Below are 27,663 nucleotides of genomic sequence, written 5' to 3' on the forward strand. Positions count from 1 at the left end.
CGGTGGGGTTTCAATGGTTCGCATGCGGAGGGGGTGGGACCCAGTTTCCCTGAGTGTTACTGGTTTAATGAAGTGAGGGGAGAGGGAGTTTGTTATTACAGAGGACCGGAGAGGGAACTTGGGACCCCAGCCAATGGCCTGGAGGATGGATACCCCAGCGACCGGTGACCTGAGACCCCGATCCAGAGACCCAGCTCAGGAGATGCAGCCGGTTCTGGCCAGGGGGAGAACAATGGGCTGCAGAGTGAGGACCCAGTGACCTAACCAGCTGGTTCTAGTCAGAGGACAGAAAAGAGGAGAGGAGGCCCAGGCAACCCAGTTTATGACCCTGTTTACCTGGAGAGAAGACAATGGACAGAGGCAGGGCTTGGAGCTGGGGATCTCAGATGCCGAGCTGGAAAGCAGGGGGGCTCGGGGCTGGAGAGGGGGAGCAGGCAGAGCCCACCTGGATGCAGAGAGACTGGGATATGCTGGGCTGAAGGAGGCCAGGTCTGAGGCCCTGAGAGTTTCCTGTGCTGCGTTCAACTCTCAATAAACCCTCCTGTTTCACGCTGGCTGAGTGTCACTCTTGTCTAGAGAACAGGGTTGCATCAACCTCTTTGGGGTGGAGGCCCGGGGGGGTCCAGAGCGAGTGGACTCCCTGATGGGGGCCCACAGCTAGAAACAGGTATGCTAAGGCTCTGAGAGGTGCGGCTCCAGGAGGTGGTGGGGCCTGCCCCCGAGACAGAGTGGACCCCCAAGAAGGCTGTCGCACTGAAAGGGGCACCCCCCCCCCCACAGACCGCACAAGGCCAAGAGTGGGCACGATCTGTGAGTCCGTGACACCTTTTTACAATTACAGTGTTAAGTTAGTAGTGATTCAGAGTTCTACTTGTACAATACAACTCTATCTTTCTGGCTACTTTAGTTGCCTAGTCATGCAGTGTCTCTTGTGTAAGTACCATCTACTTGAGACCATAGCAGTTTTTCAGTATGACAATTTTGTACCCATACAAGAGATAGAGGCTGAGGTTTCAGCCAGTTGTATGTAACTAAATTTAACTAGTGTATGAGCTTTAAAAAACATCTGTATGCTCTTGGGGCTGCTTCTTGTTCAGCATTCATTTGCACAACAGAGTCCACTGCTTCATCTGCAACAGAAAAAATCATGCATGGGGAGAAATTGTCACTGAACAGACAAAAGAGGCAGAATCTTGCTTGGAGGTCATCCGAAGTGTGCATGCTCAAGTTTCCTATTCATGCATGCTCTCTCAGGCCCTAGTTCAGTCATGTACTTAAACATGTGCCTAATTTTAAACATGTGAGTATTCCTACTGGCTCCACACTCAGTCAACTGCATGAAACTCCACTTAATCTATTTAAAAAGGATGAAAGACTGAACTGAGCCTGTCAGGATTTGACCCTGAGGTTCAGGGAGTCTAAGTAGTTGAAAGGTAAATGAAAAGCAATAAAAATAAGATAGCATAAGTAGATTTAGGTGCGTGACTCGCTAACATTCATGGAAGTCACACAGCTAAATCCACACAGAGCAGCTGGAAATATTAACATTAAATAAAGCTGAATGTCATATGCAGAAGTCTGTAAAATTAATAATTTCATTTTTTCCTTTCTTCTCAGACAGTGGAGCCTCAGAATTGCAATTCAAATGTATGCACCAGTATCTAATGCATGTAGCTGTACAGCATGCTTTGTTTCAATATTCTTAAACAATTATGCATATATTTTTCTTAAATATATACATTACCAAGTGATACAATATGTCTCAAAGCACTTAACAGCGTTAGATGGCTAATGCAATAATTGGCATACACTAATAACAGTGTGAACTCAAGTTAATGTTGTAGCAGTATTGGTGTCACTAGGCATCACCCTAGGTAACTCGGGGGGGTGGGGAGGGTGGAAGACCACAAAAGTCGATGAAGCTCCCCCGCTCTAGGCCAAAGTGAATCAAAGCCCCTGCGTGTTAAACTTTACTAACCTCACAGGCCAGCAGCTGGGAAGCAGTAGTGAGAAGGGAAACCTACATGCTTCTAGCTGAAGGACAAGATTACTTGCAGAAAGAAACAGTGAGAACGAGCTGCACAGCCAAGGTCCTGTAATGTAAACAGAGGTGGGGGGGCGGGAAAGGGCGGGGGAAGAAGGGAAAGGCTTAGCTGCAAAATGTATAAAAGATAAAGGCCGCTTATGTTGGTGTGCTTAATTTGAGACGTGCCAGTCTCCTTGCACCACTTTGGGATCCCAAATAAACTTTGATTGCTTCTCCACCCTGGTGTGTTTATTGGCGTGACGCGCACCGGGCAACGGACCCTGCCGTTGCTGTCCTCGGGCACTCTGTGTCGGCAACAGTTTTGGCGCCCAACATGGGGCTCGTGGCTGAAATTTACCCTTGCCCGGACCCCTCTCGGAGGTCGACGGATTGCGGCGACGACCGACACCCAGCGCGCACCGGTGACTTCATCGGGGGCCTCGGCGGAGACGCGGTTTGGTCGACCCCGGAGGGCACAACGGTGCAACGCGCTCGAGTAGTGGAGAAGCAGCTGCGGGTGACGGTGGGGAACCGGTCCCGTGGATAGGGTGACGGTGAGGAACCAGTCCCTTGGATAAGGTAGGAACAGTCCAGTGGTGTGGACTTTTACCTGTTTTGACCTGGGAACGCCCAGTGTCTCCCTAGGGTATGGGGCAGGGACAGAGTACTCCAGGCAGGGCAAGGTGTATGCCCTTAGATTGCATTCTGGTGAACTGGAAAGTGTTTCAATCGGATCCATTGACTAAAAGTAGATTAAAAACGGTTCTGTACAGTAGACTGGCCTCAATATCAGCTAGAGGACCAGGAAAGGTGGCCACTGGAAGGATCACTTAATTATACCATGATCCTTCAATTACTTCTGTTTTGTCAGCGAACGGGTAAATGGAATGAACATATGTATGTATAGTTGTTTATGTTGCTAAGAGATAGGTCAGATATTTTGCAAAAGTGTAATTTGACTCCGACAGGTTTGGTAGTAGCTACTGTTAGTCCCCAGAACACCCCCACAGCTGTAATGGCAGGTCCGGTATCCCCTTCGGCTATCACACCCCCACCATATAAAGACAAGGTGTCTCAAGTCCCAGAGCTTGCCCCCTCGGTGGAATTTTATCCATTGATCACCGAGACCATGGTGTTCAGACATGGCTCGGATAGGAATCAGGCCACTACTATGCAGGTCTATATGCATGTGCCTTTTAACCCAGTGGACCTAGCAGCCTTTAAGGCACAGGCAGGGGAATTCTCCACGAACCCAAGCAAGTTTATCTTGGTCTTTGAGGAGTGCCTGGGTAGTCATAAGCCTGACTGGGATAACTGTAATATCCTCATGAGGACCCTGCTGTTGAGGAGGAGGAAGAGAAAAAAAAAAGCCCAAAACTAAACTAATGCAGACTTTGAGTGGTACACTGACAGCAGTAGTACTGTTACAAACGGGCAAAGGAGGGCAGGCTATGCTGTTGTAACGCTCCACGAAACCGTGGAAGCAGAGGGTTTGCCTGCTGGGACATCAGCCCAGCTGGCTGAATTGGTAGCCAGAGGTTAGAAAATATTTATTCATAAACTGACGAAAAATACTGTAGTTAAATCTGGTGTGGCACACAAATTAAAAGGGTTACATCTGGACCTTCCTGTAGATCCTGCAGGCTTCTATGCACCAGTTGTTTTCTCAGTTTATTTTTCTAAAAATTCCTGTCAATGTACTCCGTTAACATGGGATTCTGAGAAAAGTCCATCATGTTGAATGACTTCATGTTTCATTTCCTTTTTTGCTTATAAACTTTATCAGGCACACTGATTATTTCCATGGCATTCAGCACTGCACAAAGGACACCAGTTTTTCATCTCTAATATCTCCTTTTTGTCTCGCTGTGCCTATGACACCTGCATGTATTTTGAGTCTCCTTTCAATGGATTTCTAAAGATAATATAGTGAGTTAAACTTAAGCTGCATTTATTTTCTCACTGTCTCTTGAGAAAAGTCATTACTTCAAACAGACCCATGAAGTAAACAAAATGGGGGGTAGGATAGGTCTAATCCCCTCATTTCTAACATTTCCTGTGCAGTCCAGGTCCTTAAATAGAGATCTGCTTTCTGAGAAATAAAACATTTCCTTTGGTAGATTATATACTGCTTGAATGGAAGCAGAAGTAGCAACAATTAATTACCTGTGGCCCTTCTAAGAACTTGATGCCACTGTCTTCCTTCCCCTTTTCCCAACCAGCATCATGAAAAAAACAGAACATACATGAGATTACTGATGGCTTTTCCACAAGGCATGTCCCGGATATCCAAACAACACTGGCTTTTAGTGTAGCTTTTTAGGTCACTATTGACTTCCCAACATTTGTCCACAGCTTTGAACAGTCAACTACAGATTAAGACGTTCTGATCCAGAACTAGATTCCATTTTCTCTTTTTGTCTTAATCAGGGTGGATTTATAAATCAAATTTGAATCATGATTTAAATCATGAAGCAGTAAACCTTGATTCAAATAACGGATTTAAATCTGGTTTTGCATTTGCACTTTAGTTATTTTCCTAAAAAAAAAAAAGGTTGATTCTCATTGGTTGGTAGCTATTAAAATATGTTGATTTGCAATTAAGTATAGCCTTTACCCTAAATTTGGTGATTCTTTTTGCTAACCAAGATATACTATATCGACACATATTTGATGATTTCTTATTTACTAGATGATTAATGTTTTACTTGTGATTTGAGTCAGGCTCCATTAGGACAGGTATTCAAATTCAATAAATAATGCACAATAAGCAACATTTTGAAGACATTTTGTTAAATAAAAGTACCTTAAGTGTTCTGGATACATAAGAAAAAATATATCAAGAGGTTTATCAAAACATGTTTTGCATTTAAAACTAGTTTCTTAAATAAAGGAAGTATCTGTAATTATTAAATTGAACTGATGGTTTCTGGTCATCCTTTTCCTCAAGATTTTAGAACCAGTAGATCTCATCCTCTCACACCTAGTTTTCATTCATTGACTGGAAGAGGGAAACAAGCTTTCCTACATTTTCAACTCCCAATTGGTTTTTAACTTTTAATGAACTAATCACTGAACTGAACTAGTTGAACAAACTGAAATGAAGAAAATATTCTCTCTGCATCTGCAGAAGAGGCTACTGCTGTTAAAAGCTAGTTTAGCCCTTCAACAAATGTGTTCCAGGTACTTAGCCCATGCTTTCCACCAGTCCAGTGGATCAACAATCTTTAAAACTTGGCAAATGTGCTGCTTAATATATTTTTTAATTTGATTAAAATTATTTTAATGGATTATAAATCTAGCCTTAACATAGATTGTCAATTTCAAAATTTAGTTTTAAATAGGTTTATTGTTAAAATGTATTTATTTTAGATCCAAAATATCTGATTTTAACAAAAAAGCCCCCCTTTTTTAAATCTACCTTGGTCTTAAAGTATTTGGCTTTGATTTTATCTATGTTTTGAATTTCAGAAGGGGCTGCAGTGCTTAGGCTGTCCATTGTGGACAGTGTTGTACATTCCAGCACAGACATCTCATTAAAAGTTCTGAGCACTCATAGCTCATATCTGTGTGGAGCAGCTGTCATCTTGTATGGATGTGGGGGGTAGCTGATGAAATCAAAGGTGTTATCCTCCAGGAATTTCTAGCCCTCCTTGTTGTGGAGAAAACCTTTAAGACATGAACCCTTAAAGGTTCAAAAAAATCAGAAGAAAAAGAAGAATCCAACCTTTACTATTTTTTAAAATCTCATTATTTTTAGGGACCTGATTCATGAATTTTGGTCAGTAATATTGGTTGTGTAATCTTTAAATAAAAATAGTTAAGCTAAATATAAACTCTTTTTGCTCTAATACAAAGGATAACACACCAATGACTTCAATTAGAGCTGGGGAGGAAGGGAATCAGTTCACAATCACACCTTTTTTTCCAGATGGGTGCAACTCTGCCTCAGCTTATGATCTAATTGATTGTGTCCTCCTGACAAACACAGAGGCAGCACGGTAGATAGGGGGCTGAACATCTTCTAGTATTAGGTATCAGTTTTTATAGACAACAGCTGGATCTGCCTGTGGGCTATAGCTGACGTAGCAGCAATGACTTCCTTTAAAATGCATTAGTACTGTGGGAAAGAGAACAGTAAACAGGACAAGCAAACTTTGTCAGAAAAGAAAAAAAAAGAAACCCCACTTCACATGAACCTTAACCCATCTCTAGCACAAATTTAAGATCCTGAAATGTTTCAATCTGTTCACCCTCCCGCAACTTCTCAATCACAGTTCCAAAAGCTGTTCTCATACTATTTTCTACTATGACCAGGAGCAAAAGTTTGTTTGCTCAAGATTTCTAGGCCAAAGTTGCAGATTCAGGAGACAACATTTGAATAGTCAGGCATGAACATTTGTCAGTCAGGCATGCATACTTTTGGATGACCTGTTTTGAACCTAAACCTTTTAAAGGTCATGCTAATCCAGAATGCTAGTTTACAATATAATTAACATATTTTCAAGTTCCAGTTCCTGTACACTCATAGCACTGTCTTATGGATGAAATCATCAGGAAAGTTACATATTATTAGTTTTCTCATAATTGACTGAATTATCTATGTTTCCTTAGGAAACAGAGTTTTATTCATTATTATCAATAAGATGAGGGGACACAGATGTACACACAAATTATTCAAAGTCCACCATCTCCAGTAGTCAAAGCGACAGTAGTACTGGTTTGGCCCTTCTGAAAATTAAAGGAATGCTAAAATTAATATCCATTTCAGATGCCTTGTCCACTACTATTGCTTGAAAATATAGTAAAGAAATTACATTTTTGAGCCCATTACTTCATGACATCGACCAATTTTGGGGGAGTATTAAAAAAAAAAAAACAGGTAAACTGGGTTTTCTGTATATGAAAAAGCTCCCCCTTCTATGTTCTAATGCACGTACTAATAGTGACTCAATATTAAAGTTCAACACAATATTGTAAGTTTCTATGGAGTAACTCAGGTCTATCAATCTATATTATAATTAGATGACAAAAACTTCATTTAGTGGCAATGCTGTCTACAGCAAGGCACACTCCATCTACCCAAAACCTTAAAAGCATAGAAATAAGAAGTTAAGTAGAAAGACTTGTGTATTCCTTTACATTATCTATAACCCTGTCAACACCACACTCCAGAGCCATATAAGGTTTTCATTTCCATCTCCAACAGATGACCAGCACCAGAACTGGTGGTGGGGTGTGACAGTGGGAGGAGGAGACATTTTGGCCTGGGTCCCCCCACTTTAACAAAGGTTCTGGTGCCCTTGCAACAGATCCCAGAAAGCAATATGTACACCCAACTTAAACTTGCATCTAACACAAAACATTATCTGGGGCCCCCATGTTTTTAGATCAGTTAAATAAACAGATCCGCTTACTTAACTACCACACATTCCTTGCTTCTGGGGAGGTATTCTGCCTTACCACTGCTGATACTCACAACACATCTGTTCTTTTTATGTATTCAGAGCTATATCAGAAGGCAATGTGGACAGAGAGCACAATAGCCTTGCTTGGGTAAAAGTGAGGGCCTAATCTGGTTCTCGGAACCTTTATTGCTCCTGGTGATTGTCAAAGATCTAGTCCTCTTGGGAACTCACCAGACTGCTGTGAGGGAACAAGCTGCTTTAAGCCTCCATAGTTTGAACAGAGTCCAGGTACCACCTGTTTCTGTAGCATAAACACATTTTTTCCAAGAATTGCAGGGTGTTCTGGGTCCACAGTTTACCTCTTCAGGTGTAACATCACACAGACAGACTTTGCACATTATTCTCACACACCATTGCTCATTCTTTATTAGTACAAGAAATGCCCATCTCTGTAGGAAAATATACCCTACACACATTTCCCTGCCTCAGTTTCCTCACCATTCTGAAGCATTCTTTGGGCTGGGACTGGGTCTTCCAGCAGCATCTAGGTCCCTTCTCACAGCTTAACTTCTAACCCATGGAGCTTCTCTTCACCTCTGTGTCAGCTTGCTTTTGCTCTGACCTCAGTTGCTCCTGTAACTATGTCCCCCTCCCATTAGAAAAACATGTCCAATTACTCTTCTTTCTTCCTCCCTAAAGCTTCCCATCTTTTTGAGTCCCTCAAATGTATAGGTCCAACCCTCAACACATGGTTCCTTTGTTCTGCTGGTGGTGTTTTTCCTCTCTGCACTTCACCACCCCCTACAGACCAGCTGGAGGAAGTAGCTTATCCCAGCTCCAGTCAACCTCCTTTGCATACATATTGACTGGTCAGAGTACAGTCATTAAAATTAACTATGCTCCATTGTATCTTGTTTGGGACAGTTGTGCTTTCGGCCTTATCAGCAATGGGGGATATATAAAAACACAGAGGCATTCCATGATACACAAGAACAACTTCACAATATCAACCAGAATTCACAGTATCACAAGAATTCCCCTCCTTGCCACAGTGATGTGCAAGATTGAGAGAATCCACTCTTGGCTCTCAGAACCCAGGTTGAGTTTGTAGGGCTGGTAGTTGAAAGCAGCATCTTTTTTACTTTTATCTTTGCAAGTGAACTGGTTTAAAGAGGATTTGGGTCATTTGGATGAAATCATTTCAAGTCAAAATGTTTTGCTCCATTTTAGATGTGGGAGGTTAATTGTATACTGTAAAATTAAAACAAAACAGCACCATCTAGACTCTGCTACTATTTTGGTTCTTCTTGTGTCGAACATGGCTTTAATTCTCAGTTCCTCCATTCCTGTGCTTATAAAAGGAATGGAAGAAATAGGTGAATGTGGCTGTGACAGCTCAGGGCAACTGAACCTATATTTTTCCTTAGTGGTCCAACAAGGACACCCACAGTCAGGCTTCCAGCTTCCCTGGCCATCACCTCTTTTGGGTGGAGACATTGGTCAGAAGGAAGTAAGACAGGAGTATTTCCAGGCTGAACATTTCCCTGACTTCACTGTGTTATTCCCAGAGACAGGCTGCCCAACCAGGCCTGCTTGCTTTCTCTTCAGAGACTGTTAATAGTGTGACTGCCCAGAGTTATAGTTACCACAGCTCTTTTATGTAAGCCTGTTTTATTATTAAGACTTTAAATACAATAAAAGAATCTACATCACATGGTATTAAGCTGACCAGAGTTCACCCCAACTGTTGGCACTAGGCATAGCGACCAGGTAACTCGGGGGAGTAGAAGGCCATAAGTGCCGATGAAACCCCCCTGCTCTGGGTCTAAGTGAGCCACAGTAACTCCATCTTGTGAACTTTCACCAGTCTCCATGCTAACAGCCAAAATGCTGAAGCAGAATATGTAACGGTCAGCTTTTTTAGCAGACAGCTGCAGTTTCGCTCACATTAGCGGAAGCAGTAGTGATAAGAAGGGAGAAAGGAGGAGGGAAAGGCGTACTACATAGAGCTTGCAAGGTCGAAGATAAGCATGCGGACGAGAACTTTTCTAACACGCCACAATGTACTGCCTGCTGTAACCGAGGGAGGGGTAAGGGAGGAACAGAACAAAGGCTTACACACAAACAGCTTGGAATATAAAATGGGAAACTTGCTTGTATTTGCTGCGCTTGATTTGAGACATGCTGGTCTCCTAGCACCTATTCAGAGCTCTTGAATAAATTTGGTTTGCTTCTCCACCCTGGTGTGTCTATTGGTGTGGCGCACACTGGGCAACGAACGCTGTTGCCCCCTTGGGCCCTCTGGGCTGGCAACATAACCCTAACATGGGCTCTGGCAGGAGCAGTCCTTCCAAACCCCATCCAAGGGGTTTCCTTGTGGTTTTAAATTCATCACTCTTGTGTATTTGGTTGTCATGGTAATAGCACCTTGTTGTTGCTATGGCAACTGAGTTAGATTATTAGGGGATAGCCCAGCCAGTTTTGGCTGGTTTTGGTTAGTTTAGTGTGTGGATATAAATGGCTGCTTTTAACGTTCACAGCTCTCTGTGTGTCAAGTGATTTCTTCCTAAAACTACTGCCCCCAAGGATACAACAAAGTGGTGACGAGGATGGGATTCCTGTGCTGACCCAGCAACAGAAGGAAGTAGAAGTCAAGGTACAAAAAAAGGGGAAGGGGGGTGAGAATTGGCTTGTTTGCACTGACTGTGAAACCTGAAACTAAAACCATGGCTACACTTACAGGGCCACTGGAACATTTTGAGGAGACTATAGTGCAATGGCATGTGTATACTGAGCGTTTGAGCTTTTTGTTATTGCAAATGACATTACAGAAGAGAAGAAGGTGCCAGTATTCTTAAGTGTTGTAGGAGCTAAGGCCTACTCCCTGCTACGCAGCTTACTACACCCTGTTAAGCCCGATACCAAATCTTACAGTGACATTGTGGAAATCATGGGGTCCCATTTTTCTCCAAAACCTCTGAAATTGCTGAAAGATATAGGTCCAACAAAAGAGACCAAAAAGAAGATGAAATAGTTGTACAATTTGTAGCAACTTTAAAAAGGCTAGCAGAACACTGTGAATTTAAGGAGATGTTAAATGATACCCTATGTGACAGGTTAGTGTGTGGCCTGCGCAATGAAGCTATACGGAAGTGCCTATTGACAGAGGCTCAGCTTACCTTACAAAAGGCTATTGATATTGCAGTCTCCATGGAACTGGCTACAAAGGAGGTGCAATACATCGGTGCATCCCTTAGGGTGCATAAGGTATCACAAGAACCTACCCACAAAACTGTGAGGAGTCAAAAATTTTACCGCTGTGGTAAGCCGGGTCACCATACATCAGAATGCTGGTATAAGGACTGGTGTGTTGACACTGTTGCAAAAAGGGACACGTTGAGTGTGTCTGTAAACAAAAGAAAAAGAGGCCTGTGGTCTGGATGACCCAAAAGGGAAACCTGCATACCCTAGAGCAGACCCAGGATGATCAAGATGACGCCTCATCGCAAGATGAAGTGCCACTCCATGTTTTGTCTTTGGCAGTGGGCGCACATGAATATTGGGTAACCCCGTTGTTGGACGGCAAACCTATAAGCATGGAACTGGACACCGGGTGCAGCTGTCTCACTGGTCCCCGAGACTGTGTATAAAGAAAAGCTTCAGCATCTTCCACTTAACACAATAAAAACTGTTCTGAAGACCTATACTGGAGAAGCTATGCCCATGTTGGACACTATTGATGTTAAGGTGGAGATGAATGGACAGGCTGCTAAATTCCCATTGTTTGTGGTGAGAGGTAATTATCCAACCTTAATGGGTAGGTCTTGGCTTAGGAAGATTCAGCTGAACTGGGCAAAAGTGCACCGAATGACTAAAGAAGAAACCGGTCTGACCGCTATCCTAAGGAAACATGCTGGTGTTTTTGGAGAGGATCTGGGAAGTATGAAGGGAATCACTGTGACATTGAACATTAAACCTGACAGTCAACCAAAATATCTGAAAGTCTGAACTGTGCCATATGCCATCAGGCTGAAAGTTGAAGCAGACCTGGAGCACCTGGTCACCAATGGAGTCCTAATACCAGTTACGCATAGCCCATGGGTGACTCCAATCATTCCAATAGTGAAGAAACATGGCTCCCTCCAGATTTGCGGTGATTTTAAAGTTACTGTCAACCCGGTGTTGTGTGCAGAGCAATACCCGCTTTCCCGCATCGATGACCTCTTTGCGGGCCGGAGGGGGGGGAGGGAGACAAAAGCTCAGTAAGATTGATCTGAGTCAAGCGTATTTACAGATGCACGTTGATGAAAAGTTCCAAGAGTTGTTGACTATTGTGACACATAAAGGGCTTTATCGATACTGTCGCCTACCCTTCGGAATAATGTCTGCTCCCACCCTGTTCCAGAGGGTTATGGACCAGATCTTGTGTAGCTTGCCAGGAGTTCAGTGCTATTTGGAGGACATCCTGGTCACTGGAAGGAATGAGGAGAATCACTTAAAGAATTTAGAGCTACCCTACAAAGACTGGAAGAGTATGGCCTACAAGTCCGCAAAGACAAGTGTGAATTCTTCCAGCCCTCTGTTGAATATTTGGGACACATCATTTTGCCCCGGCAAAAATTAAGGTTATTATGGAGGCTCCCCAGTGTCAAAATATTAGCCAGCTTCGCTCATTTCTAGGTCTATTGAACTATTATGGAAAGTTCATCTCACAGTTAGCCACACTGCTAAAACCACTTCACAAACTCCTTGGGCAGAACAAGACCTGGAAGTGGACTGAAGCCTGTGATGTTGCATTTAACAAAGCTTAGGATGCACTGCTAAATTCTGAAGTTCTGACACACTTTGATCCATCCTTACCCCTACAATTGGCCTGCGATGCCTGCCCTTATGGAGTTGGAGCAGTCGTGTCACACATTATGCCTTTGGGAGGAGAGAGACCTATTGCTTTTGCTTCCCGCACTCTAAGCAAATCAGAAACTAACTATATCCAAATCAAACATGAGGCATTGGGAATCATTTTTGGAATTCGGAAGTTTCATCAGTACCTGTTCGGGCGGAAGTTTACTCGTCTCACAGACCATTGACTTCTGACTTCAATTTTTGGACCCCACACAGGCATTGCCCCATTAGCTGCTAGTCGTATGCAACGTTGGGCATTGTTGCTTTCAGCGCACACGTATGAAATCAAATATCGGAAATCCACTCTGCACAGCAATGTGGATGGTCTCTCAAGGTTGCCTTTGCCAGTCAAACATCAAGATACTGCCCAAAAGGAAATCTTTTACTTTGAACAGGTAGAGAATACACCCATCACTGCTACTCAGATAAAGAACACAATTCACGTTGACCCAGTATTGTCCCAAGTTATGGACCTGTTGATGCATGGAAAAACTCGACGAACTTCTCCGGTCTCATCCGACCTTGTTACCTACATGTCCAGGAGGACAGACTTATCGATCCAATCTGGTTGTTTGTTGTGGGGGAGATGTGTCATTATCCCACCACCACTGAGATCACAGATGTTAGAACAGTTACATTCCGGTCACTGTGGAATAGTGCGCATGAAGGAAATTGCACAAAGCTATTTTGGGTGGCCTGGATTGGACAGTGCTATTGAAGAGAAAGCAAGAGCTTGTATGTCATGTCAGAGTGTCAGGAATTCGCCCCAGTGGGTGCCCCTACACCCATGGGACTGGCCTGGAAACCCATGGCAACGTATTCATGTTGACTTCGCAGACCCCCTCAAAGGAAGCACGTTCTTGGTGGTGGTAGATGCCCATTATAAATGGCCAGAAGTATCTATAATGCAGTCCACTACTGCAGAGAGTACTATTCAAAAACTACGGGGACTCTTTAGTCATTTCGGTCTGCCAGAACAACTTGTGAGCGACAGCAGTCTGCAATTCGTCTCTCAGGAGTTTCAAAATTTTATGAAGGCAAATGGGATACACCACATCACTTCAGCACCATATCATCCACCCACCAATGGATTAGCTGAAAGATTTGTGCAGACAATGAAACAAGCTTTGAAATCAGCAAGAGCACAATTATCCATTCAAAAGCGTCTGGACACCTTCTTACTATACTACAGAAACACACCTCATGCTACGACCAAGGCATCCCCGGCCTTTCTAATGATGGGACGACAGCTGCACACTTGCTTTGATCTGCTGAAACCTTCTGAACCCAGACAAACTGTGCAACATCAGCAGCAATATCAAGTCATCAGGCATGCACTCAGAGCAAAAGACCGAACCTTTAGCCTGGGACAGCCAGTTTTGGCTCGGAATTATACTTCTGGAGCTAAATGGGTCCCTGCCACGGTCATCGCTCAAACAGGACCTGTTTCCTACACAGTCCAGACTGCAGAGAATCTGACCTGGCGACGACATGTAGATCAGCTGTTGCCAGGTCATACCAGTCCTCAGGACACATCTTCAGTTGAGCTGTCTGACTTCACCTCTTCTGGCAAGACACCGAATCAAGAATCACCTGCTCCTGACTGTTATCCTCCATTACTGCCAGCAGATGAGATACCCCCTTGCCCAGAACGAGTTGATACCACCTCCTCACCCATTCACGCTACAAACCCTGAGCCCATTGTCAGACCTGCGCCCGAGATACTTTCGGGTGCAACAACACCAGAAATTCGACGTAATCCACATAGAGACAGAAGACCTCCTCAATGGCTGGATCTTTAGCTAGGGTGAACCCAGGGTTATGGGGGAAAATAATCCCTGGGGTTTAGTTGGGAATGGAGGCAGTTTATCCTCCTTCTCTAGTTTAGTGTTTGTTTTATTTAGGGGATGTTCTTATTAAGGGGGGAGGAATATGTTTTGTATTTGGTTGTCGTGGTAATAGCACCTTGTTGTTGCTATGGCAACTGAGTTAGATTATTAGGGGATAGCCCAGCCAGTTTTGGGTGGTTTTGGTTAGTTCAGTGTGTGGAAATAAATGGCTGCTTTTAAGGTTCACAGCTCTGTGTGTGTCAAGTGATTTCTTCCTAAAACTACTGCCCCCAAGCAGGGCTGGCTCTAGGTTTTTTGATGCCCCAAGCAAAAAAATTGTTTGCTGCCCTCCCCCCAGCCCTGAGCTCCCCTCCCCCACCCACCAGTGCCCCCCATATGCACCCCCTGCTGCCCCAGCACTGGGCTCCCCCCCCCAAACGTAGAATCCGCTACCAGCACACGGCGGACGAGCCCTGGCCAGCCATGACTCTGTCCCCATGTGGGTGGAGCTGCTGGGCGGCGCGGAGCGGGAGTACTTCCAGGTGGCGGTGCGGCTGTGGGGGGGTGCAGAGAAGACGGCCCCCTCCCTGGGCTTCACGGTGCTGCTGATGGCCAAGGTGGATCAGTTTGTGATCACCGCCCTCACCCCCGACATGCTGGCAGCTGAGGACCTGGAAAGCCCCCCGGACCTGCTGCTCTTCAGCCTCAATGCGCCCTGGCCCAGCCCCGGTGAGGGGGAAGGCAAGGATCTCCGGGTGTGGGGCTACCTGCTCAGCACCAATGAGCCCAGCCGGCCGCTCACCTCCTCACACACTCCGGGAGCCCCTTTCGCTGCCGCAGCCTGGGCTCGGCTCCAGGGAACCCCGCTTCCCTCCCTCCCCGGCTTCCCACACACTCTGGACAGGGCTGCCCAGAGGATTCAGGGGGCCTGGGGCAAAGCAATTTCGGGGGCCCCTTCCATAAAAAAAAGTTGCAATACTATAGTAACGTATTTGGAAATGTAAAAAATAACTAGTGAAATACATTCAAAAATTAATTTGTAATAATTTGAAAATACAGTAAATACATTATTTTAAAACATTAAATGCTTTAATGGTATGTATACATTTGCAGTTACATAATGGACTGTTGCCTGGTGATGGTTGGTGCCAATGGGCTGTCACTGCCTGGGGGTGGTGCTGCTGTTGCCCAGAGCTGAATGGGGAGCTGGGCTCTGGGTTGGGGGGTGCCCGGCTCACAGGAGCTGGGCTCAGGGCTGGGGGGGGATGGTGTCAGGGGGGTCCGGCTCAGAGGGGTGGGGCTCGGAGCTGGGGGTCTGGGCTGTGGGGGGGATGGGGCCAGGGGTGGGTGCCCGGCTCAGAGGGGCTGGGCTCGGAGCTGGGGGTCAGGGCTGTGGGGGGATGGGGTCAGGGGATGCTTGGCTCAGAAGAGCTGGGCTCAGAGCTGGGGGTCAGGGCTGTGGGGGGATGGAGTCGGGGGCTGCCCGGTTGAAAGGGTCTGGGCTCGGAGCTGGGGGTCAGGGCTGTGGAGATGGGATCGGGGGGGTGCCCAGCCTCGGTCCCTTACCATGCTGCTTACCCCCTCTCCTGGACAGCGCTGCAGCGGCATGGTGTCTCCAGCGGGGCCTGAGTTCCCATTGCTTGGCCGCAGCTCGCAGCCCCGCCCCTTTACCAGCTGAGATGCTGGGGGAAGACGGAGGCCGGGGGAGCCTCTGACATACTCGTGGGGGCCCCTGTGGGGCCCGGGGCAAATTGCCCCACTTGCACCCTCCCCCTCCCAGGAGCCCCTCTTGCCAGAGGCCGGGCTGCAGCGGCAGTGGCAAGAGGAGCTCCCGGAGTGTGTGAGGAGCTGGGGAGGGAGGGAAGCGGGGCCCGGGATGCAGGGAGGGAGGAGGGGTCCTGCTGCTGCTGCCACTCCAAGTCTTCCCAGGACGGCGCGGTGTTTCCCCAAGTGGCCTGTGCAGGGCGCCGCCGGGCTGGACAGGGGGCGTGGATCCCAGCTCATGCGCTGACAGGGTGAGTGGCTGGGCCAGGGCTGGCTCCCGGCAATGCCACCCCAAGCAAAAAAAATTAATAAAAATAAAAAGGGGGGGGGGGGAGTGCTGCCCCCTTAGAAAGTGCAGCCCCAAGCATATGCTTGGAGAGCTGGTCCCTAGAGCTGGCCCTGCCCCCAAGGATACAACAATCACCGTTTCAGCTCAGAACACACAGAGTCATACGGGGTCTCAATAGATCCAGTCCTTTCAACTCCATCCCAAGTATTGGGGCCCTCCATGGACCAATTGTCCTGTCCATTTGCTGAAACGGGAAGAAGACCCCGAGTCTGTTTAAAAATAGGCTATTGATCAAAAAAGCCTTCCTTCGTCTGTTGGTCCCTGGAGAATCTAGTTTGAATTAGTGTATTGAAACCTCACTGGGGGGTGGCTTCAAAGGGTCTGATATCGGAGGAACTACATTGGCATCCCCCTCCTCGTAGAGGAATTATGCACAATTCCACAGTAACACATACACAACTCCATTTATAATACAATATAATAATATGTTTGATACCTTTGGGTATTAGATTATTAATTCAATAAGGTTTAACTTAATTCAGTGAAGTTTATTTTAAATTCCATGAGATTCCTCCACAATGTTGCAGGAGATTTTCAGTTTGTCATAATGGCTTTAGGCCTATTTTGGACTCCTCCTATTCTGGGGCAGCTAGGGAACCTGCTGTGCCTTACACCCTGCTTCCCAAGCCCACAGGTGTAGCTCCATGTGCTCAGGCCAAGCCCCCCATTCTGCTTCCAGCGTACTCTCTACATGTAGGGCTGGGAGAAGGCCCATAGTCCTTAAGCTAGTTCCATCCAGTGAGGAAGTCTCCTGCACAGGGGAATAGTATCAGGTGCAGTTTCTGCCCTTTTAAAGGCCTTTTTATGCTAATAGAGTGATATAAAAGGGACTTTAATGGAACTGAGAAACAGATCTACAGTGTCCAATAGCTCACCTCAAGCAAGTATCTTGCAATCCGAATATGGAAATCAGATTTCCAGAGATCATAATTGGGCACTACATCAATGCAACACAAGTAATTAATAACTAATGTGGGTATAATTTCTAATGTAAGTACAATATGTAAAGTAGAATCACATTTTTATTTGAGAGCAGAAGATTTGGAACCTACAAGTCTAATTTTACAGAAATGATCAAAAACTTATTAAAGTGTGGCAACCACAACTAAGTTTTCTGGGTCACATTTGCCGCTCTGCTGAGCAAACTCCTTATTATCATCCAGCAGGAAAGCCCATCATTATACAAATAGCTAGAGCAGTACTCCCCCAGACAGCTGGTTGTCATCATAACTGCATTACAGAACGAAATCTGCTGGAAAGTTGGAGATTTATTCTTACTTAAGGTGAATGTAAAATTAAACAAACTTTATATCAAAGTGAAGGGTTTCACTTGAATGAGCAGAAGCAAGGTATGCCTTTGAGGGAGCCAGGCTAACTGTTTGCCATGAACAATTTTCTTCATTCCCTTCTTGTGGTTAACTGTATACAGATTCCATTTGTCTGAATTCATTCATAATTAAGTAATTATTCAAGGCAAGGTTGTACTCTGCATCAGCACAGGGGAGGAAGCAGCATAGGGCACCCTCTTATTTCCCTGCACTAACTACCCTTATTGTGGGTAGTGACATGGTGGGGAAGAACCCCACACAGGCCCACCACTGCCCCTACCATACTGGTGGATGGAGAGTGAGCAAAAAGGGGTGGGAATTGGGCCCACATTTCAGTAGTAAACAAGTTTATCAGAAGGACCCTGGAGTTGGCTGACTGATGCCAATGAAACTAAGCACTTTCTCATTCTCACTGAGGCTCAGTGTTCTTTTAACAATGAACTACCTTAGTCTGGAATGACCCCAGAATGTTTCAGTCAAGAATATAAATGTAATCTTTACAATCCACAGATCTCCTATACCTAAACAAAGTTATCTAAAATTTTGGCAGCTCTATTCACAGTTTACCATCCCCTGACCTTATACAGTAACTATGTTGAGAGCTCTTCAGGTTTTATCATGAGTCTTGCAATATTTAACACTTTTCTTAAAGCCCTAGCTCCTGGAGGCAATGGATTAGAGGAGAATCTCAGCTTTCAATACAAAAGAAAAAAGTTTCTAGTCATCGTGGCTGCAGAGGAAAACTCAAAAGCATGAACTGAGTTACGTTAAAGTCTCAGAAGCCAGAAAGCAAACAAATAGAACTCAGCACATTTTGGTTTCTAAGCCAATCATGATTTTGGGGGAAAATAACAATTCTGAACCCTTGAGGACAGTAATGTTGCAGTAAACTATCACATGCTATCAGGCAGCAGGAACACATGTGTCATAACTATGAAGGGAAGGGTAACAGCTGTCCTGTGTACAGTACTATAAAATCCCTCCTGGCCAGAGACTCCAAAATCCTTTTCCCTCTAAAGGGTTAAAAAGCTCAGGTAACCTGGCTGGCATCTGACCCAAATGATCAATAAGGGGACAAGATACTTTCAAATCTTGTGGGGCGGGGGAGAGAGAAGGCTTTTGTTTGTGCTCTTTGTTTGGGAAGTTCGTTCGCTCTTGGGACTGAGAGGGACCAGACATCAATCCAGGTTCTCCACATCTTTCTAAACAAGTCTCTCCTATTTCAAACTTGTAAGTAAATAGCCAGGCAAGGCGTCTTAGTTTTCCTTTGTTTTCTCAACTTTTAAATGTACCTTTTACTAGAGTGTTTATCTTTGTTTTCTATACTTTGAACCTGAGGCTAGAGGGAGGTCCTCTGAGCTCTTTAAGTTTGATTACCCTGTAAAGTTATTTTCCATACTGATTTTACAGAGATGATTTTTACCTTTTTCTTTAATTAAAAGCCTTCTTTTTAAGAACCTGATTGATTTTTCCTTGTTTTAAGATCCAAGGGGTTTGGATCTGTATTCACCAGGGAATTGGTGAAGGTCTCTCAAGGCTATCCAGGGAAGGGAATTAGCTTTGGGATGGTGGCAGCGGACCAGAGCTAAACTGGTAGTTAAGCTTAGAAGTTTTCATGCAGGCCCCCACATTTGTACCCTAAAGTTCAGAGTGGGGATACAGCCTTGACAACATGTCACACTTCTATGGATTTAGGATCTGATTCAGTTCCCAAGAAAGTCAATGGAAGAGACTCTCAGTGATTTCAATGGGTGCTGGATCAGTACCTCTAGGCAGTCGTTCCTTCACCATGGGTGTACAAGCTTATATAGATGGTGACTGCACATTTCTTCACATGATATGGAAGCCAATGTGTACCACTACTAAGCAAATTGAGTGCTCCAGGATAATGCTTTAGATTCACTTGTTTTTCAGCAGCACTCAGAAACCTGCAGGATCAAGTCCTTGGTCTGGAAATCTTGGGACAAAAAGCTTTTTTGTGAAATGTGGCTTTCAACTTCAGTTCCCAGGCAGAAATGCATTAAAAACACTCATGATACTGTGCGGCGCCTGCTAAATAGTACATGTGCATTTGGGAGGAGGGGAAGACGGGGAATGCAAATGAAGTCACAAATAAGTGTGATGTGCTGCTATTCTTGAGATCATACAATTCACTATTTGTGAATATTCAGAGACCTGACAGCTTTCATTAAAATATCCTTAAATCTCAGAAGTTTTACAAATTGACACCAGAAGTTTGTTATTTACTGTTCATCTTCCCCACCTTCCAGTCATCCAGCTAGACAGCAGAAACAATACAATGTTAATAATGCCATCTCTTAAACTCTTAAGAATGATAAATTGTAGCAAGAAGTTTGTCAACCATCCATTGCCTGAAAATATCTCATCCAAACTATTTGATGCCTTACAATTAGTAAATAACTTTGTAGAAAACAATGATTCACTAAGCAAGACAAATAGGTCTGAAGGCCTTAGTCTGAAGAATACTCTACTGCCAGCTATAGTGTTTTGATAGTTTTGGTTTCTGAATGCTAACAGAAGTGAAAGAACTCTTATCCATATGGTTCAGATCTTCAAGAGTTTCAGTTTGACTCCAGACCTGAAATAGGGTGACAGTTCGGGGGCGGAGGGGGGGGAAGGGGAGGGAAAGTCCTTACTCTATCCAGAGTAGTTCACCTATTCCTGCTTCGCACCTTAGATTGAGCTTCCCAAATCACTATACTTCCCTCTTCAAAAAAATAATCACAGAAACCTTTGCAAGTAGACTCAATATTATGGAATAATTTATATTTAATTATTGCATAAATAATTCCAGAACCTTTTAATTGTAGTTCATATTATAATTAGCACTTGGTATGGAAAGGTGAAAGAGCAGCCTCTTTAAAGTAATTACTGATTATTCTTTTAATTAAATCAGTTTGATTGAACATTATTTTGTATCAGTGAAGCTAAACATCTGATAATAAAATGTCATTAAAGAAACTTGCTTTTTTTGCAATGGCAAAATATAAGTATTTAAAATATACAGTCACTGCTGTGTATGTGTAGCAAATCCCCCTTTTCTCTACAGAATATCAAAACCCCAATCACACCTTATCAGGGAATAAGGACTTGTAATGGCTTGTTTTACAGAAAAAAACTACTTTGGCTGAAGTGCAATGGGAGTGACCTGGTGGAAGGATATTTTCAGTGGAATGTCTTTGAAGTGCTCTTCCCTCATAGCACACTAGAGCCCAAATTGAAGATGCCTAAATATTCCCTGCAGCATCCACATTTTCACTCTTCTCCTGTAAAGATGGGGTGGTTGAGATTGGGGTAGTATTGCAGGGGTTTCTTTGGTATGGCCTAGGGGTTGGGTTTGGGGTTCTGAGTTAATGTATTTTATTTCAGTTTACAATACTCCTGGAGCCTGGGACAGGTGCAATGAATATAGGATCTGGAAAAGTCAAACGCCTCTATAAAGCAAGCCTGTGCTAGCTTAACATTTCTTCAGTGTTTATAATGCCTTTAAAATAGAAACTTGTAAGCCTTACAGAGACACCAACATTTGGCACCATATGATGAGTTTACTTGTGGGTTTCAGCTGATTCCAGTCAAAAATAGACTAAATCAGAACAGATGTTACTACCCAGCTTCAAAAAGCAGTTGCATGAAAACTAATAATGAGCAATTTCTCCAAGGTCTCAGGGTTTGATCATGGAAAGTCACTGAGCACTCTGGCACTGATCCAGTGAAACTCTTAAGCATGTGTTTAATTACTCCACTATATTGGCACCAGAGTGCTCAGTACTATGCAGAATTGACTGCTAAGTGCTTATATATCTCATTTAAGTGAACTTTGTTTAGGGCCACCTTGTGACTATTAGTTATTTTCAGACATATCATTTGAATATCTTTACTAGTTTCTCATAACCAGACCAGTATAAGTGAAAGTTAAATATATTTACATTTAATTTTAGTATATAGCTTCCTCATAAGGGTATTACCCCCACTTCACTCCTCTCTGTTTTTCAGCTATGGTCTGGACATTAAAATAAGTTTTACAAAGCTACTAACTTCTGAAGGCACCTATATAACTTTTGACCAGCAATCCAAAAACATACCAATTATTCACTCTTGTCTAAATATATTTAGATAGTGTGGCTGCTGTACCTTCCAATTTTAAACTGAATTCTCTGACCATAAGCTATATCCTGACTGCTAAAAAATTAAGATGAATAAAGTATTTTATGCATTGCTATCCGCTAACTCCAATTCATAAATTGTATTTTAGTTTTGTATTTAATATGCTGTGTATATTCTATTTTGTTTTTTCAGTTAGGGATGGTGAAGAAGTTCCTTTGTACAGTTTTAACAAATTTGATTGTCTGTAAGTTCTATTAACGAGGGTGCTGAACGGGGATGTACTAGGGTGGACTGAGTGTTGTGCTACTCCCTGGTGTAAAATCCTGCATTTTTAGCAGACAAATTTCAATATTCACTCAAAGATCGGCTGAAAGTGGAGACAAGAGTTTGTCAGATCAAAAATTCAATTAACTGGTAACGATTAGTTCTGAGGATAAGGAATTCAAAAAGCTTAGTTTAATACTCTGCTATACATGAGAAATAATTAAAGTAATATTTTATTATACTGCTCACTCTAAGAAATATTGCATTGTCCCTAATATTATTGTTCTATTTATTTTAATTAAAAAAGTGCAACTGCTGACATATGAGAAACAGTATATCCGTTATTAGAAACAGATTGTACCAACATTGTCTAATAGGATTCTAGACTGTAGCACTGAGTGGTGCTTTGAATGTTATGGAACTATGAAAGATTATGAAATAGGCCAAACACTATCAGATATAAAATAATTTTAGATATTGTTTAACCCTGAGCTGAATTTTGCCTGCTAATACATGCATGTTGCTTCCAATGGAGCAGCACAAGTGCACTGAGGTCAGAATTCAGCCTCACATTTTTCATTTCCAATTCAGTAACATGAGATCAATGTTATTTGAACACTAGAGCCTGGACTGGCTTTAAGATACAGCCCTGAACTGAGGGTGGGATTGAACTACCCTGAAGGGCACCAATGAGACTAAAATTAGAATGGAGTAGGCTAGCTCTGTTTTGTGTGTCTATGATCCTGGCTCCTCCTTGCTCCCTTTTTGGAATCTTGCTTCTGCCAGGAGGTGAACTGGAGTGAGGAGACTTTGTTTTCCAGGGACTCTGACTGCTATGGTCACTGGCACCTCTGCACTGGGGCCACTCTAAATCTGATCCTAAATTGGTTAAAGGGCCAGATTTCCAGGATTGGCTGTTTGGTGACCAATGCAACTCTGAGGAGGAGGTACATAGGTGACTGTAAAATGGCTTCCAGATCTTCTGACCAGTAGGCTTAAGTATTGAGACCACTGTCCACGGTTGTTTGACATCACTACATCTGCCCTATTTGGCAGCTCTACTCAAAATATGCATACTGAGAATAGTTTTAGGGCCATATCTAGCCCTTTTTATACCCCCACCCCCCGCACACACACACACGGTCTTCAGTCAGAATGGTCTCTCCCTAAGGGCAGAATTTGGCCCATACACATAGAGCATAGCAGCAGGATAAGCAGAGCAGCAACAGATAAAGTTATGAAGATCCATGAGTTCAAGATCCTCAAAGAAATATATCGAGGGTCAGCACAGGGAAGAAGGTTGCCTCTTGTCTAAAGACCTTTAATCTTCCCCTCCCACAAAGATACTCTAAATGGTATACACCAAGCTAAGGTTACCATATTTCCACAATCAAAAAAGAGGACACAGGGGGGAGCCCCGCTCTAGCCCCACCCCCATCCACTCACTCCCACTTCCCACCTCCTGACTGCCCCCCTCAGAATCCCCAACCCCCTTGCTTCTTGTCCCCTGACTGCCCCCTCCTGAGAACCCTCCACCCTAACTGCACCCCTAGGACCCTACCTGTCCCCTGACTGCCCCGACCCTTATGGGTGGCAGGTTTGTAGAAATTTTGGTGGTGCCCAAAAGCCGCCCCCCCAATTCCACCCCCCCACCTGCCTAAGGCTCTGGGAGGGGGGAGGAGGTCTGGGGTGTAGGTCCTGGGCTGGGAATTAGGGTGCAGGAGGGGTGCAGGCTCTGGGATGCAGTTTGGGTGCTGGGTGCAGGCTCCGGGCTGGGGGTGGGTGTGCAGGAGGGGGTGAGGGGTGCAGGCTCTGGGATGGAGTTTGAGGGCAGGAGGGGGTGTGTGGGAAGGGTGAGAGGGTTTGGGAGGGAGTTTGGGGATAGGAGGGGGTGCACGGGTGAGGGCTGTGGGTCTGAAGATGAGGGGTTCATGATGCAGGAGGGGGCTCAGGGATGGGGCAAAGGATTAGGGTGCGGGGGGATGAGGGCTGGGGCTGGGGATGAGGGGTTTTGGGTCGTTGGAGAGGCTCAGGGCTAGGGTGGAAGGGCAGGGTAAGGGCAGCCTGCCTTGCCATTAGTGGATGGGGGGCACTAGGACCCTGGGGCAGCAGACAGCAGTTGTTGCCAGGAGCAGGGCTCCGCATAAGAATGTGCTACTCCGGCAGCAAAAGCAGGCATGGGAGAGGCGCACACTGCTTTCTTTTGGGCAGCAAACGGGGGGGGGTACCCATGGGGTGGGGGACGTGCGCGGGGGGGTAGCAGGTGGTGGCCAGGGCCCTCTCAAGGCAGGGCCGGGGGAGAGACCCAGCTCCAAATATTGCTGGAGCAGGGCCCCCGGCCCTGGATATTACTGGAGCTCGGGCACCACAAAAGAATATAACCCGCCACCCCACCACCCCATATTCACACCCCCACAACTCCCGACCCATCCAACCCTCCCCCTGATCCTTGACTGCCCCCCCGGGACTCCCCTTACCATGCCCATGCCAGTCAGATGCTGGCTCCTCCACGTGGAGGCAAAACACGCCTCCCTGACAGAGGGCTGAGGCAGCAGGTGGGGAGCAGGGGAGGGGGTCTGGCTGCTGGAGGCCAATGGGAGCGGCTCAATCAGGCCCAGCCACCCAATCAGCCATGCCACACTCTTCATGGAAGGGAGGGGGGGGGGAAATCCCAGACCTTTTAACCTTGTTACCAATTCCTCCTGGATGGCTATTTAAAGACGAAAAAGCCAGACATGTCCGGGGAAATACAGACGGATGGTAACCCTACACCAAGCCAGTGTTAGGGTTCAATTTAAGTTATTGATAAGACATCAAATAACCAAGGCTCAATCAGTTTTTCTTAGTTAAGGACCAAACAGCACAAAGTAGGAAGGAAAGGGTTATTACTTTACTAATCCAATCTGGAAATGAGTCTTGCAACATTCAATCTGCTCCAAACAGAGTTTAATTCAATTTATTTTATGAAGTGTAGATTGTTCACATCAAACAGAAGATTAACATAATTTCATATCTATTTTTCAAATTAGAAAATATAGAACATGTGTTATTCAACTGAAGACTATAATATCATACCATATGTAGGGCCCTGCCAAATTCACAGTCCATTTTGGTCAACTTTACAGTCATGGGATTTTAAAAATTGTAAAATTCATTGTTTCAGCTATTTAAATCTGAAATTTCATGGTGTTGTAATTGTAGGGGTCCCCACCCAAAAAGGAGGTGTGTGTGTGGGGGGGGGGGGGCATCTCAAGGTTATTGTAGGCGGAGTTGTGGTACTGCTACTGTAAGGGGTCAGACTCACCCCTGCAGCGCCTCCTGCTGGTTGTCTGGGGAATCAGCTCAATCCAGCCTCCGAGCGTCCTCTGCATGCCGGTGAGCCGCCTTGTCCTCTGCTGGTTCCCGTGTCCCTCCCAGGACCCCGGTGCCCCTTGCTCTGGGTGCTGCCCCCTGGCAGTACCCACACACACTGAGTCTCTCCTCCCAGGGGAACCCCCACCCACTAACCCCACCTCGCCTCAGGATAAGGCTACTGCCAGTCATCATCTAGCCCCACGCCTGGGGCAGACTGCAGTATCAGCCTACTCATCACTGGCAAGGAGGGTTTGGACCTGCTGCCTTGGCCTACCTCTGTGCTGCCCTCTGCAACTCCCAGTACCCCTTGGCCCAATGCTAGGCCACAGCCTGGGGCTTTCCAGGCTGGAGCTCCCCAGCTCCTCAGCCTTTCCCCAACCCTGTTCCACCCAGGTACTCTGTCTCAAGCTCCCTGCAGCCAGGCCCTTCTCCCTCTGACTGCAGAGAGAGACTGAGTGCCTGGCTCCCAGCCAGCTGAGTCTGTTTGGGGCGTGGCCACAGCTGCAGCCACTTCCCCTGAATCAGCTCAGCCTTTCCTGCCCCAGCCTTCTCCCAGGGCTGTTCCAAACCCCTCAGGGCAGGAGCAGGTGTCCATCCCGCTACAGCTACCCTTGCTTCTGCTTCAGAGCTGGGTGGCTGGAGAGTGATGGCTGCTGGCCAGGAGCCCAGCTCTGAAGGCAGAGCCACTGCCAGCAGCAGCGCAGAAGTAAGGATGGCATGGATGGCTGCTGGCAAGGTGGTGCAGAAGTAAGGGCAGCAATACTGGGACCCCTCCCAAAATAACCTTGTAACACCCCCCCGCAACTCCCTTTTGGATCAGGACCTCCCAATTTGAGAAACACTGCCTCCCCGCTCTCACCTCCCCCCCCCCCAAAAAAATCTGTATAGTATAGGGTAAAAGCACACATAAGACCAGATTTCATGGTCCATGATGCATTTTTCATGGCCATGAATTTGGTAGGGCTCTAACCATAGGACAAAACTGTTCATGTCATTAATGGTACCTAGCAACAACTCATATAGAGTGTTCCTTAAGAGAACATACATCCTGTTTCTGACAGTTCCCACATGTTTGAGGAACAAAACATTGGAAACTTTAATTAATCAGCTTAACTATTATTAGTAGATTTCCACAATTAAAGTTAGCATGAGTTACACATCATCTTGGGAACATATTTAATAGTTATTCTAATTCATATATGATATTGGCCAACACCAGTAACAGTAATGGTGGCCGCAAAGAGTGAAATGCTGAAGGAGTTCAATTTAAACATCCTTTTATCTTTCCTTTCTGAATATAATGAATCAAAGCACAATGGGAATGCTTGAAATACAATGGAAAATAAATGTCATTAACCTTGCTGTAGTTTACTAAATGCCTTTTTTTTTAGTTTCAACAGCTATTGAAAACCCCTCTGGTCTAATAAGACCAACTTCTCTTTCCCCCAAACCTCCCAAGCAATTGTTATTTCGATCAGGTACCAGAGCAAATCAATAATGCTGGGACACGTGTTGATATCAAAGTGACAAAATGACAGGCAAAAGGAGAAAATAGACCAGAGGTGAAAGGCCCCAAGCCCTTGGGGTTACTTTTAAATGGGATTTAGTTTCTCAGAGATCAGCAAAATGTACACTAAATTTGATATGAGCAACAAAGGTTAGTTGATGGGTACATTGCCCTTTACCTATTAAAAAAGATCCATGTAGTCACAAGAATTCTTTTCAAATGCCCTTGTACAGCATGGTATTGTAGCCACCTTCACTAAGTAATGAGGCTGATATATATTCCACTATTCAGTGGGTGGAGATTTGCCATGGAACCCACACCTCACCAAAGACTGACATTCCATAATCTAAGCTGATATTTCTAGACCTCATGGTTATGAAGATTAACTTTGAAAGTGTGAAACAAATATAAACTGATGCATTCTAGCCTTCCTAAATCTAAACAACTTGAAACAATAGCTCTGAGAGGCATGAACAACCACATACACAAATAATAGCTAATTATGAAGGGAAAAGCTGATAAATCAATGTTGTTAAAAAAATCCAGCTAATGTCCTTATCCCACTATCTCAGACTGGCTCTCTAGGGTGCCACAGGCAGAGTCTCTTACCTATCTTCCAAGATGTCCAGCCTCCCACCTGACAACTTCTATAATACAAAATGTGCCTAAACCAAAATCTGCAGCTTATTGAAAAATGAAAAGGTGGGCAGAACAGAAAATAAATTGAGTGTTATATCAAAATAAATAACATGGGTGACTATGAATTTGCTATTCCTTTTCATATTTAATTAATTGAAACCCCTCAAT

The sequence above is a fragment of the Chrysemys picta genome, chromosome 8 (assembly GCF_011386835.1).
Source record: "Chrysemys picta bellii isolate R12L10 chromosome 8, ASM1138683v2, whole genome shotgun sequence".
NCBI lineage: Eukaryota > Metazoa > Chordata > Testudines > Emydidae > Chrysemys > Chrysemys picta.